The following is a 12,819-nucleotide window of genomic DNA, read 5'->3' as shown; positions in this document are numbered from 1 at the left end:
TTGTCTGATACCATGTCCCCTCCTTCTGCGCCCAAATCACTGACCGGTTGATCTCTTTCTACTATTGTCAGTGTATCATTAATTCGGAACAGTATTTCTCCCTTTTTCCACCCCTCCTCTGTTGACTTCTCAAGTGGTTGGGACATCTGTGTCTGTTCCCCCCTTGTTCACATATATCTCTTAATCGTGGCAATTCTGTCCGGGCCATTGTTTATCGTGAGTCTAAATCTTGAGTGAACTTCTCAATATCTATTGCAAGGGTACTCACCTGTCCACTTGCTCCTCGACACGCATATGGGGTTGGTTCTGGGGATGTTGGTAGGGGCACAGAGGGTGATGTGGGCTTTGACACATACACTGGGTCACTATACCCTTCTGCTGGCACTGGTTTTGGCAGGAGGGGATACAACCGTGCAACCTCTACCTTCGCCTCCTTCTCTTCCCCCTCCCTTTCACTGCTACTTGCTGCCAGGGGAGATGCACCCTGCTCCTTTGCCTTACTCAGAAGTATTTCCTTGAAAAGTCTGCATAAGTCTAATATTTCTTGTCTGTTCTGGAGCTGCTTACCCTTGTAATTTACAAACAAACAGGTTGCTACCATGTCTAGGACGTTTTTATCAAACAACCTCCCTTTGGACCAGACCTGGGGTAAACTTCACCTTTCATTTCTGTAATCCACTGATCGTGATACTTGGTGATGCTGTCTGCGTACCCTGGCAAGCTTTGGCGAATATGTGACAATGGTGTCTCCGCACCCATCCTGTCGCAGTTATACCTTCCCACCTTTGTGTGTCAATATAACAATGCAATTCACTGTACTTCAATAGTTCACCTCTTCATATGTCACCTCCGTGACACTGTGTTTGGTAGACTACAATCTGTCACACTTACTATGACAGAGTGTGTAAAAACAATTATGCAATATTGCTTCTATCATTAATTATCCATCTATATTATATGCAACAGACATGAACAAGACGATTACACGACAGTGACCTTTACACAGACCACATTTAACACTTAACATTAATCCTCCATTCCTGTTCCCTCTTATCCTTACAATATTTTCTCTTGATATACCAGCCAGTTCCCTATCTTAGTCCCTTATGCATTATCCCCTTCCTGTTTATGAGTGTCCCCTTACCAAAGAGAGAAGAAAAAGATGAAGCATTTCTAGAGACTATTCCGAGTCTTTTCCTTATAGAAGACTCCTACTATTTCCATTTATTTTCCTCATTATATCCTGTACTAGTTGAGATAGCACTATGCAGCACCACCTTCCACCCCCTTTCGGAGCTAGGTTCCCATTTCCTCTTCACCTCGTAACTGTCCTAATGGCCATATGCAGAAAGAAAAGACTAGATTAAGCCCACAAATTCTCCCTCTACTATATGATATGATATGATATGATATGATAGGTTATTTATAATGCGCTTAATACCCAGAGGTTTCTAAGCGCGGACCCGGGGATCGAACCTGTGTCGTTAAATGTTGTCTTGTTTCCAAGGCGAGCACGTTGCCGCTGAGCTATCCTCCCGAGACCAAATGAACGTTCTACCTTCTGGTTTCCCTTCGTTCAATCCCCAATATCCCTTTATCTGACTCCTTACACTACTTTTCCTTTCCCTCCACTATTGCCTCTCACTTGATACTCACGTGTCTGTCTTGATCCGAGACCCTCCGGACCCGGTCTGTCAAGGAGCCGCTCCGCACTCAATGGCCGTGCCCGGCTCCGGCGAGCAGTACGGTGGGTTTTTGCAAAGCCGGGACCCGTACACCCTGTCGCCCTACTGCGTGCGCACGTCTAGGTGTACTGGTTGTCATAGGGCGGCAGCTCTTGAGGGGGCATGTCCTGGTTCTCTGCTGTGGATGGGGACGTCTTGTGCCAGAAGGAATGAAGGATGCAATCACATCCAGGGGTCACCAAATGAAGGTGAGCAGTCCCCAAAATGCAATCAAAACTCCCCAATGAGAGTCAATAATGGACACACCCCAGGAGGGATTGAGACCAAGACCAAGTGCGGGTGAAGTTAAAGATAAAGTTTATCTAAAACCAAAATAGGGCAAGCAGAGAACTCTGCAAACTCCGAGAGCGCTCTGCCCCACATTACTCTGACATCACTTTAAAAAGGGTTACAGTATCATAGATGATGACATAGTATAATGTACAATAATTACATTTCATTGGATGAGCCAAAAATCCAGTATAGCTTCATAGGCTTTGCCTTCAGATGATTGAATAGTTGCTTGGCGGGAAGGCGGACATGACGTGCCTCAGCCGGGCTTGTCAGTGTGAGGTGAAGGTTATGTGGCTTTGGATAAGGTGATGGATACTATCTCTCTAATCTAAATACTATTTCAAAGTACATAATAAAAACATCCATTAAAAATAATCATGACAGTTGGTGGGAGAATCACATATTTCCCATGTTTTATATACATACATTTGTCTTGTGCCCCTGAAAGGGGGAAAGGTATGGGGGTCATCTTGTGTCAGGGGGAGTGGGGTAAAACATTCTGTGCGGGCCCAGTGGAAAGATGAGAGGCTACATTGGTTGCATTAAGGCATCAATGAGACATGGACCTTTGGCTGCAGCACTATCATAAGGAGTAGAAAGGTGGGGGCTGGGCGCTCGTCGTGCCCAGCGCTGCTGGAGAGGGGAGAGAAGGCCCTTTGGCTCTTCGAGTTTGGCCCAGTTCGATTAGTGGAGTTATAAGCAAACCATTAGAATGGGGTTCGAACATGTTTAATGTCACTTCATTTATAACAAGTACAAAGCAGGTTCTGATTATATCGTGGGCTATATGTTCACATATACAATGGTCACTGTGCTACAGAATTGCTTTTATTTACATTAGCCCTGTGGCCACACTTTTTTATTATGCACTCATGAGTCTCCTAACATTTCAACACATTTGCAAGTATTCACAGTACTAAAAAACAATTCATGTGGACCATATATTTTACATCATAACACATGAGTTGCCTAGCATCTAATACATTTGCAAGGGTATCTGGTACTAGAAGACATGTAACCCATATCATGGAGCACAAGCATGTGGATCACGATATTGTGTTCATTGCAATCAATTTAGAAGGACTATTTTTTGATCGTTCTGTTACATCTTGTAGGGACAGCTTCTTTGCATGTTAACACAGAAGAGAATTTATAGTCTCAGATGGGTTTAGCGCTGTGGGTGAAACAGGGTGGCACACAGTCGGGGGCATGCATCTGCCACATCAAAAGGGGTGTGAGGTTGGGGGGTTACACACGTTATATATCTGATGGGGTAGTGTCTGCAAGTAAGGAGGCATGTTTGTGGAGATTAATGTTGTTTTCCAGACCCAGGCTCTGGCCCGGTCATTCATAGGGCACTGATGTAAGGAGGAAGGCAAGAGATACAGTGTTCAGTTTGTAACCGTTCCTGCCCAGTCTTCCATGAGAGCAGGGCAGCTGCAAGGACACCAGAAGGGAGGGAGTAGCCAGCTGTCTCTGCGCGGCCCCAGGGGAGAGCTGCAGGCCTGCAGGCTGGCTTTGCTGTGAGACCTGCTTTGGCTTATACAAAATGGAGTCGGGGTTGGTTACAGGATGGAGTCAGTAATCAGCCCTCTTCAGCCCTCTTATGGATGTTGCGCCCGTATGTGTCATCTTGAGGCCGTCCGGCACCTCTGGCCAAAGGTGCATGGGCAGCCATGGGACGAGAATAGTGTGCGCATGGATGGGAATGGAGGGGAGGGGGCCTAAACGACCTTTCCTCCCATACACCATCCATCAGTTCACCAACTCTCACATTTGGAACGTTTTCAGATCAGCCAGAAAACTGTCTTAAATGGCCATTATAGTTTCCTGAGTCACAATTGGATGAATTTTATATCACCAACATTGCCTCGAAATTGCAAAAAAATAAAGACAATCGGACTTATGGTTGCTGGGAAAAAAGCAAAAATAATAATAGTCCTTTTAAATTAATAGTGAATCTTCATGTTGGACAAATGGCAATTCCCCTGCCTCCAGGCCATTTGTTCTCATTGAGCCAGGCTGTAACCAGAGTTTTCTTGTATTAGTCTCCCCGTGTTGGAAGCTTGCTCTTTGAAGGTGGAGTTTCAGCCTCCCCTATTTGTAACCCCCTGTCTTCATACCGCCTTCTTACATTTTGGTCATACTCCAGCCAAGGCAAATTGTCCTGCAGAGACAGCAAGTCTAGAGGACACTTGATTTCCACAACTTCCAGAGGCCACATTTGATTGCAGTTTTAAAATTTCTGGGGGATATATATACCCCTCCTTCCAGTGGGGGAGTACTTTGTGACATGTGTCCTATAGCCAGGAAGAGCGTTTGCCTCTGGCCTACAGAAACTTTTTATTGAAAAAAGTGGGGTTTTCTTCTCAAATGTCTGTTGGTATTTTGCATTTGAAACCTAATATACATTAATTTTTGTCAACAAGCATATCATGTATTTTCCCTGACATTTCTATGTTAACAGCGGTACATTTTTTCCAATTATATTGCAAACACACATACAAAGCCGTTATTGTGTCAGTGTTTAACAATCCTGTCTTTCATGTGAAAGGGACCTTTGAATTCCCCTTCCATTGTGAATTAAAATGCTGTTTTTCATTGGGTAATGACAGCAAGGCCTTTTTCACATGGTCCTTGACTTTTTATTTGCAACCACACATGCAAAGCCATTTTTGTGTCAGTGTTGAAAATCCTGCTTTTCATGTGAAAAGGACCTTCAGTTTCAGGCCTTTGATTGCATCTCACATGCCCCCCCCCCTCTTTTCTTCCATGACTCTTTGGTAGGGAAGAGAAGGGCAAAGTGGGGTGTCCTTAGGCCTCCCCCTTTTTTTCTCCCTTATATTCCTCTTTCTGTTGGAGACCGTCCGGCTCAATTTTCTTCATTAGAGAGACGGCACTTCAGTCTCCCCTTCGGTCTCTGGGTTGGGGGTCTGGCATAAATACCCCCTTTCCTTCCTTCCTCCCGGGGTCTCTGGGGTTCTCACCAGACTCCCCTCTTGCCTCCAAGCTAGAAATGTAGAGGTTAGTTCTCTAATAATAGAAAGAAGAAGCGGCTCAGTCTTTTCACACACATATATCCCTGGAAGATGTACATTGAATTGACAACAAGAACAACAGTTTACAAGTGTAAAACAACATTTTCATCATTTCACAAAAAAACATTGGGCCTCATTACGAGTAGGGCAGTAAGGGACACCGGGCACCGGTAAGGAGACCGGTGCCGGTAATCCCTTACCGCCCTACTACGAGGTCCCTTAGCCGGTCCCTCCAGTAATGTCTGATCTGACCAGGCGTTATGGACGGGACCCGTTAAGGGAACTTGAAGCTAATAACGGTACCATTATTAGCGCCTTCCCCATTCCCATTGAGCCCTATGGGGGCTCAAATGGGAATGGGGAATGGCTTTTTCAATGGGGACTTACCGGTCCCGCAAAGGTCGGACTACACCGGTAAATCCCCATTGAACAAGACCGGTGCCGGACACGTTATGGGTGGCAAATAGCGCCATGACTACCACCAATCTCGTAATGAGGGCCATTGTATTTATTTTCTTCCTTTTTACAATGAGCACTAAATTCATTTCTCCTTGTTATATGAAATTGGGGAAAGAAATCTGGCATTTTTCAGTTAATGCTTAAAACAATGTGACCTGTAAATCAACACATGATCACTGGGTTACTAACGTTCATGTATGTGTTTCGCATCTACTTTTGTTATCTGTTAACCTCACAGAAACGTTATTTGTTGAAAGTGTTAAAATATCTGCCAAGTTTGATTTATAAGGGCACTTAACCTCTCATGCGGACAGTCTATCCGACGTTCTGGGGGATAGAGATTGCTGAGCCCTTTTTAGTCACCGTGACAATGTTTACACTACCTACATGATTGAGCGGTCTGCTACCGCGAAACGTATCGTTTTTAGCTGTTTTCCTTATCGTGTTGACTGATATTCATTAAAAGCATTTTTCAGTCTGGAGAAGAGTTGGTGTGTTTGACTTCGCGTGGAGAGTCACAAAGACGTCCTCCACTGTTCCAAGGAGTGCACTCCGTCTGCTTTTTGCCTGGTCTCATTGCAGACCAGAAACAGAGGGTTTCTTTTTTGAATATTTACACGCCGCAGGAGAAACGGCGTTGGAGTTAGCACCCGCCCAGCATAAAGAGCAAAGCACAGCGTTTTTTTTCTTTTTTCCTTTGAAGTCGCCGAACATTCAGCTCCGAAGTTCTGCCCGACCACGTGGAGTGGTGAAGTGGTAAAGTTACAGCCTGGTCTGCGGTGGGTTTTGTCGCGGATTTGTCAGATTGGATTTCCATACCGGAGGGTGAGTATTTCATTTGGATGCCGCGCTTGTCCACTCCACTCATTGTCTGTTATTTACTTTGAAGCTACACCACTTAGGGCACTTTGTTAAAGGCTGCTGTAAATGTCTATGATATTTTAACATTACCGCAATTGGAACGGATACTGTCTTCCAGGGAAGACATATACACCACAGCCAGACCACGCTTATATATAATCATTATGCTGTCACAAAAGGATAAGGAAACTGCAAGAAGGGAACAAGCTGCTTCCCTATTTTGTGAGCAACAGGCAACCACCGGTGTGGGCAAACCAAAGGGACCACAGACTGAGACATTGCCCAATGTTGAAGTAAAATTGTTAAGAGAATTGGAGAAACTGCAACGACGGGAGATTTCTAAATGGTGGGAGGAGTTTTCACTACAAAATTATATTGATGTGGGTCGGGTCCCTAGAGACCTGCGCATCCTCACTACCCCTACCTTTGATGAACAGGACCCGGACATGTTGCAGGAATGGGGGGAGGCGTGTGGCCTATGCTCCGTGAGCTTCCTGAAGATTCTTATCAAATATGCAGGTTTAGATAGAAAGAAGATTCTGGCAAAAATACAGGAAGTTGAAGAAAAGTTGAAAACTATCGATCCCAGTGAAGAGGGTAAAGCTGTAAGATGCAGCATGGAAAAAGGATACAAAACATTTGAAGATGACATCAAGTTGTGCAAACAACGCAAATGTATCTGCGACAAGGATGATTATGAAAAGGGAAGGGTATACACCTTCGCCAAACGTTTTGATACCCTGCGACTTAAGCTACCCACTGGTGTACAAGTACCAAGTACGGAACTTCCAGCCGCCTGCTCCTCTTCTGAAGCAGACACTTCAGAAAGCGAAAGTAATCAACCTGCACGTAAATTGAATTTTTTAGAAGAGATGCAGTTGCTAGGTATGGATGTACGAAACAGCAACAAAAAACCCAGAGGCAGAGGCCGCGGAAAGACTATGGGACAAAGAGGAGGAAAAAAACAAGGAGGGGCAACAGGCTCAGATTCCGGAGACAAGGACAAGACGGGACGGAAGACCCGCTCTGGAACCAAAACCTTGTAGAAACTAATATGGAGCAACAGTATATGTCCATCATTAACCTCTCAACATATCCTCTTACCAATGACCATTTAAAAGTCTTGAAACTCTGCCTCAATTTGTGCCAAACTAGCCACTACAATTATGCAGAACATGCATAGATTTTGACAGATATATGCGAAAAGTCAGGCTAAAAAAGTTTTTTGCTATGAATCCATCAAAGCAACTTGTTCAGGAAACCTCAGACAGCTATACTCCTGTTACTATTGAAGACATGGCCACCTTTGGCAATCTCATAAGTCTGGGATCGGACAGTGCAGAATTGGAAGATATCAGCAACCTCGACTGGAATGCCATGAACATACATACTGATTGGACAGGCACCAGTCAACTTAGGTGCAAATCAAAATTCAATCCTATGTTCAATCCAGGTGGACACGTCGAAGCATTCCAGGACTTAGTGATTCACGACCTGAAACAAATCAGGAAGCCAAAAGGAAGTACATATTGTAACTTGACCCGCAAAGAACAGAATATTCTACAGTATCTCAGTACTTTACCAGATTGTATCATTAAAGCTTCAGACAAAGGGACGAACATTGTAGTGATGAATCGTGTGGACTACATTAAGGAGGCGGCAAGACAACTTAATGACGAGTCATGCTACGCCAAACTGGAAGAAGATCCTACCGCAGGTATGAATATGAGACTTTTTAATTTGCTTAACACATATAAGGAGAAAGGACTACTTGAGGATGACATGTGCACGTATTTACACCCTAAATTCCCTGTCATGCCCACCATCTACTTTCTGCCTAAAGTGCACAAGAGTATGAAAAAGCCACCGGGTCACCCAATTGTGATGCTATGTGGGGCACTATATGAAAATACCTCTGAATTTGTAGATGAGACCCTGGTGTCTTTTGTGATCACACTTCCATCTTACTTAAGAGACACCAAGGATTTTTTTAATAAAATTGATGGCATCACTTGGGAACCTACATACTTGCTTACCATCCTAGATGTGGTGTCCTTATATACCTCCGTTAAGTACAAAGATGGCCTGCGAGCATGTGAATTTTTTTTACATACTGGGTCCATGAATTTTCTATCACACAGCCAAATGATAATAGATGTGGCCCACCTTTGTCTGACTAACAAATGTTTTATGTTTAACAGATAATTTTATGTACAGCTTCAAGGCACGGCCATGGGGACCACATTTGCCCCTCCTTATGCTAATCTGTTTATGGTGTGGTGGGAAAGGTTTGTTGTGTGGAGGCCAGAGAACAATTGTGATACAGCCAAAATAATTCTCTGGCATCGGTATATGGACGATTTATTCATCATTTGGGACGGAACCAGCACAGAGTGGCTAGAGTCTGTCAAAAAACTGAACACTAATGAATTAAATCTTCAATTCACGGAGAGCCACAACAAGACTGCAATCGTCTATCTAGATATTCTTGTAAAAGTGGCTCAGGACGAACTCGTCACAGAACTTTATAGGAAGCCGATGAGTTTGAATATACCGTTACATGACAAAAGCAACCACCCCACCTCCCTTAAATGGAGCATACCCTATGGCAAATTTATTTGTATCAGAAGAAACTGTTCTAAGTTGGAGACATTTGATATTGAATGTGCACATATGGCCATGAAATTTAAACAGCGTGGGTACCCCAAAATAATACTGGAGCGTGCCTACCACAAAGCTAGAGACCAAGAACGCTCCTCAATTTTAATAACTAAAGTTTTGCCTTTCAAGAAACAGGTAATAGTGAGACCCGACTTATTCTCACTTTTGGCAACACCTCCAAGCATATACGACAGATCATGCGCAAACATTGGCATGTTTTACAGCTAGATGAACATTTGGGGGCTATTTTGGGAGAGAAGATGAATATTACATTTTGATGCTCTATCTCCCTTAAAGATAATCTGGTCTCCAGCTTCATGAGTCAACCTATTTCATCTACTGACCAAACCTGACTGAACACATCTACAACAGGCTTTTTTAAGTGCAGGAAATGCAAAGCCTGTCAATATGCCAGAGATCTCTTCAACTATGAACACCCTATTCTAGCCAAGTGTGTTCCCATAAAATCACGAATCACTTGTGATACTGAGTTCGTGGTTTACGTACTCACATGTCCCTGTGGTAAGTGGTATGTTGGGAGCACTATAGGAAGACTAAAATTGCGTATGCTCCAGCATATATGGGCTATTAAGAATGTGGATCCAACGTACCCCATGGCTGTGCATTTTAAGGAAATTCATAATGGCAAGTTGGATGGCTTTACCTTTTTGGCATCCATACAATAGCCAAACATCTAAGAGGCGGGAACAGTGAATTGGCACTCAGACAACTAGAAACAAAATGGATCTTGGACCTTGAAACCAAAAAACCTAAAGGCCACAATTTAGATGAAGAACTCTATACTTTTTTAGGTACTTAATCCTTGAGGACTGAAATATGAATATGATTATTACAGCCATGTAGATGACTTCTATCTTTCTTGAGATACTATGTGTTATATGCCTTTCAATGTGTTAAAAATGTATCCCTATCTTAAAAATCTTGCACACTATCATGCTTTAGGCTGTACATACTAACATTAACCATATTTGATTTTATGACAAGTCATCCCTGAACTATTGGTGTCTGTTTTCTCAATTTAAGAGAATAAGGTTTGATCCCCTCCCTTTACACTTCATTATCTTTTACTCTTTATCTTCATTTTTTTCCATTTGCTTTGCTTTTCTAGGGTTCTGTTTCAGTTTACATTGGTTCATTGAGATCTGCTCAGTTTTGGTGGATTGCCTGTGCTCTTTTAGTTTTGTCACAGGTTATTTTGACATCTGGATCCCAGGATGGTGTGTAGAGACACATAAGACATTTTATGCTAATCCTGTGACAGGCTCTTTGGTCGATTTTTAAGTTCAGCTTTTTCTACAGTAATTTGCTATACTGTTTATTTTTGTACGTACAACACATTAATTTTGTTCCCTAGGTAGTGTTTCCAGGTCATTATTTTAAAGGGTTTCATTTTTCAGCTGCTCTCCCCTCTATCTATCATTTTTGGTTTTTACAAACTTGTGTCAGACTTACAATAATTTAACGCTGTTAAATTCTTTTGATACATTAAGATGTAATAATATATTTTTAGGACTGAATATATTTTTGCAGTTCGAAAATGTGATGAAATATTTACACAATTTTATCTTCATTTTTGGGCTCTGTCTGTGATGGTCTTCGTGCAGCCATAAAAGGGACAAAGTCATTATATTTTTGCAGGTTTGCACAAGTCTAATGTTTACATATGATGTTCACAGGCACTATGCACTTTATTGACTTGCAAGGGATACATATCCCAGTCAGATGCTGTTTTGCATATTTGCACGGGTCGAATGTTTACAAAGTAAGTTTGCACTAGCACCATGCACTTTATGGAATATCGGCAAGGTTCGACTTTTTAACATGCTATTCTGTATCTGCACCATGCACTTTATTGACTGAAGACCATGATAGTCCCTGGATTTCTATACATTAGTTTGGCCAGGATCTCTCAGTAATTTATATTCAGATAGTGGCCATTTATATTTTATATTGTGTATCATCATATTATGTGTCATTCACTTATTTACATATATATTACTTGTTATTGTCATCTTTTATGGACATTACAACACAGCGTTTTGATTTTGCGTACATTGCAGGCAACAAGGGGAGTGACACAATTGTGATAGCTGACATGCCTATTATTGATGACCATAGCGGGATAGTAGGCAAATGTACATACATTATTTTATAAAGTTGTGCACTACGTACAAATATGCAATTGGGGAAAAAAATCTGGCATTTTTCAGTTAATGCTTAAAACAATGCAACCTGTAAATCAACACATGATCACCGGGTTACTAACGTTCATGTATGTGTTTCTCATCTACTTTTGTTATCTGTTAACCTCACAGAAACATTATTTGTTGAAAGTGTTAAAATGTCTGCCAAGTTTGATTTATAGAGGCACTTAACCTCTCATGCGGACAGTCTATCCGACGTTCTGGGGGATAGAGATTGCTGAGCCCTTTTTAGTCACCTTGACAATGTTTACACTACCTACGTGATCAAGCGGTCTGCTACCGCGAAACGCGTCGTTTTTAGCTGTTTTCCTTATTGTGTTGACTGATATTCATTAAAAGCATTTTTCACTCTGGAGAAGAGTTGGTGTGTTTTTCTTCACGTGGAGAGTCACAAAGACGTCCTCCAGTGTTGCAAGGAGTGCACTCTGTCTTCTTTTTGCCTGGTCTCATTGCAGACCAGAAACAGAGGGTTTCTTTTTTGAAAAAAAAAAAATATATATATATATATGGGGCGTTATGGTTAAGTTGCACTAATAAAAACCTATATAATTCAGTGGAACAACATTGCTACAGGGACGTTATGGTTATAGGTGAAACCGAAAAACCTCAGAAATTTGCCAGTTATGGTAAGCTAAGCAACCATAACTCGTGCCACCACCGTGCACTGCTAAGACTAACACCCAGGACATAAAAGATGACATCACAAATGCCATTGAATTTCAATTTCATGGGTTTTTACCAGTGCATGCTATTTTCCTACAACTTACTAATATCATACTTAGCCAATAAGCAATAATTGTGTCCAATTTACAAAGATTCACCTTAAAACTCTGTCATTTCTGACCATGTAGCATCATTTTTAACACGTCTATACACTTTTTGCAACTTTTTGAAATAATTTTGCATCCGTAGATGTCCGGGAAGTCTGACTTAATTGCAGACCATCTGGACAGTGCCACGTGACCATACGCTTGTGCGTGGCATGGTGACATGTTTGCGAAGGCGTCTGCACTTACCAATCTAGTACACAGTGCATACTTGGAAGGATTTATCAAAACTGCTATTTATCATAAAAATGGCATCAGTTATTGCCATCGCTCCTCCCCAAGAGCCACCACCAGCTGGAGGACCTTCACAACAAAAAAAGCACAGTACTTTCAAAGACAATGAAGAGGACCAAGACGAGGTAGAGGAAGTGCCTACTTCTAGCACCAAGATTGAATCATGGGTGTGCCAGTTCTTTGCTACTGTTGGGAGTGTACCAAAGGCTAAACCAACCAAAGTGAAATGCACTGAGTGCAATTTTGTACTCAGTCACAGACTACCTGGACAGTACTCGTACGGGACCACCTCCATGCACCGCCAAACCAAATCCAATGACCGCAATGCTCTCAGAAAGGTTGTTGTTGTAGTAAACTGTCTTCCTCCACCTCATCCTCTTTAACAAATACTGTAACCACACAGTCTAATGTCTGCGGGCATTGGTGTGTTATAAATAAATGAATAAATAAATAAGGAGAACTATGGACCATTATCGTCCATTGCAGCCCCTGAAAT

The 12,819-nt window shown here is 42.4% G+C and overlaps 1 long non-coding RNA gene across 1 annotated transcript in view; it reads left to right on the top strand.

The window, feature by feature from the left end:
- LOC138493237 (uncharacterized) overlaps positions 1 to 12,819 on the top strand; it is a 110,580-nt gene that overhangs the window by 24,233 nt on the left and 73,528 nt on the right. The gene's annotated exons all lie outside the window — the stretch shown is intronic.

Source organism: Ambystoma mexicanum, chromosome 10, assembly GCF_040938575.1.
Source record: "Ambystoma mexicanum isolate Mex_15411 chromosome 10, UKY_AmexF1_1, whole genome shotgun sequence".
NCBI lineage: Eukaryota > Metazoa > Chordata > Amphibia > Caudata > Ambystomatidae > Ambystoma > Ambystoma mexicanum.
This window is presented reverse-complemented; position numbering and strand designations above follow the sequence as displayed.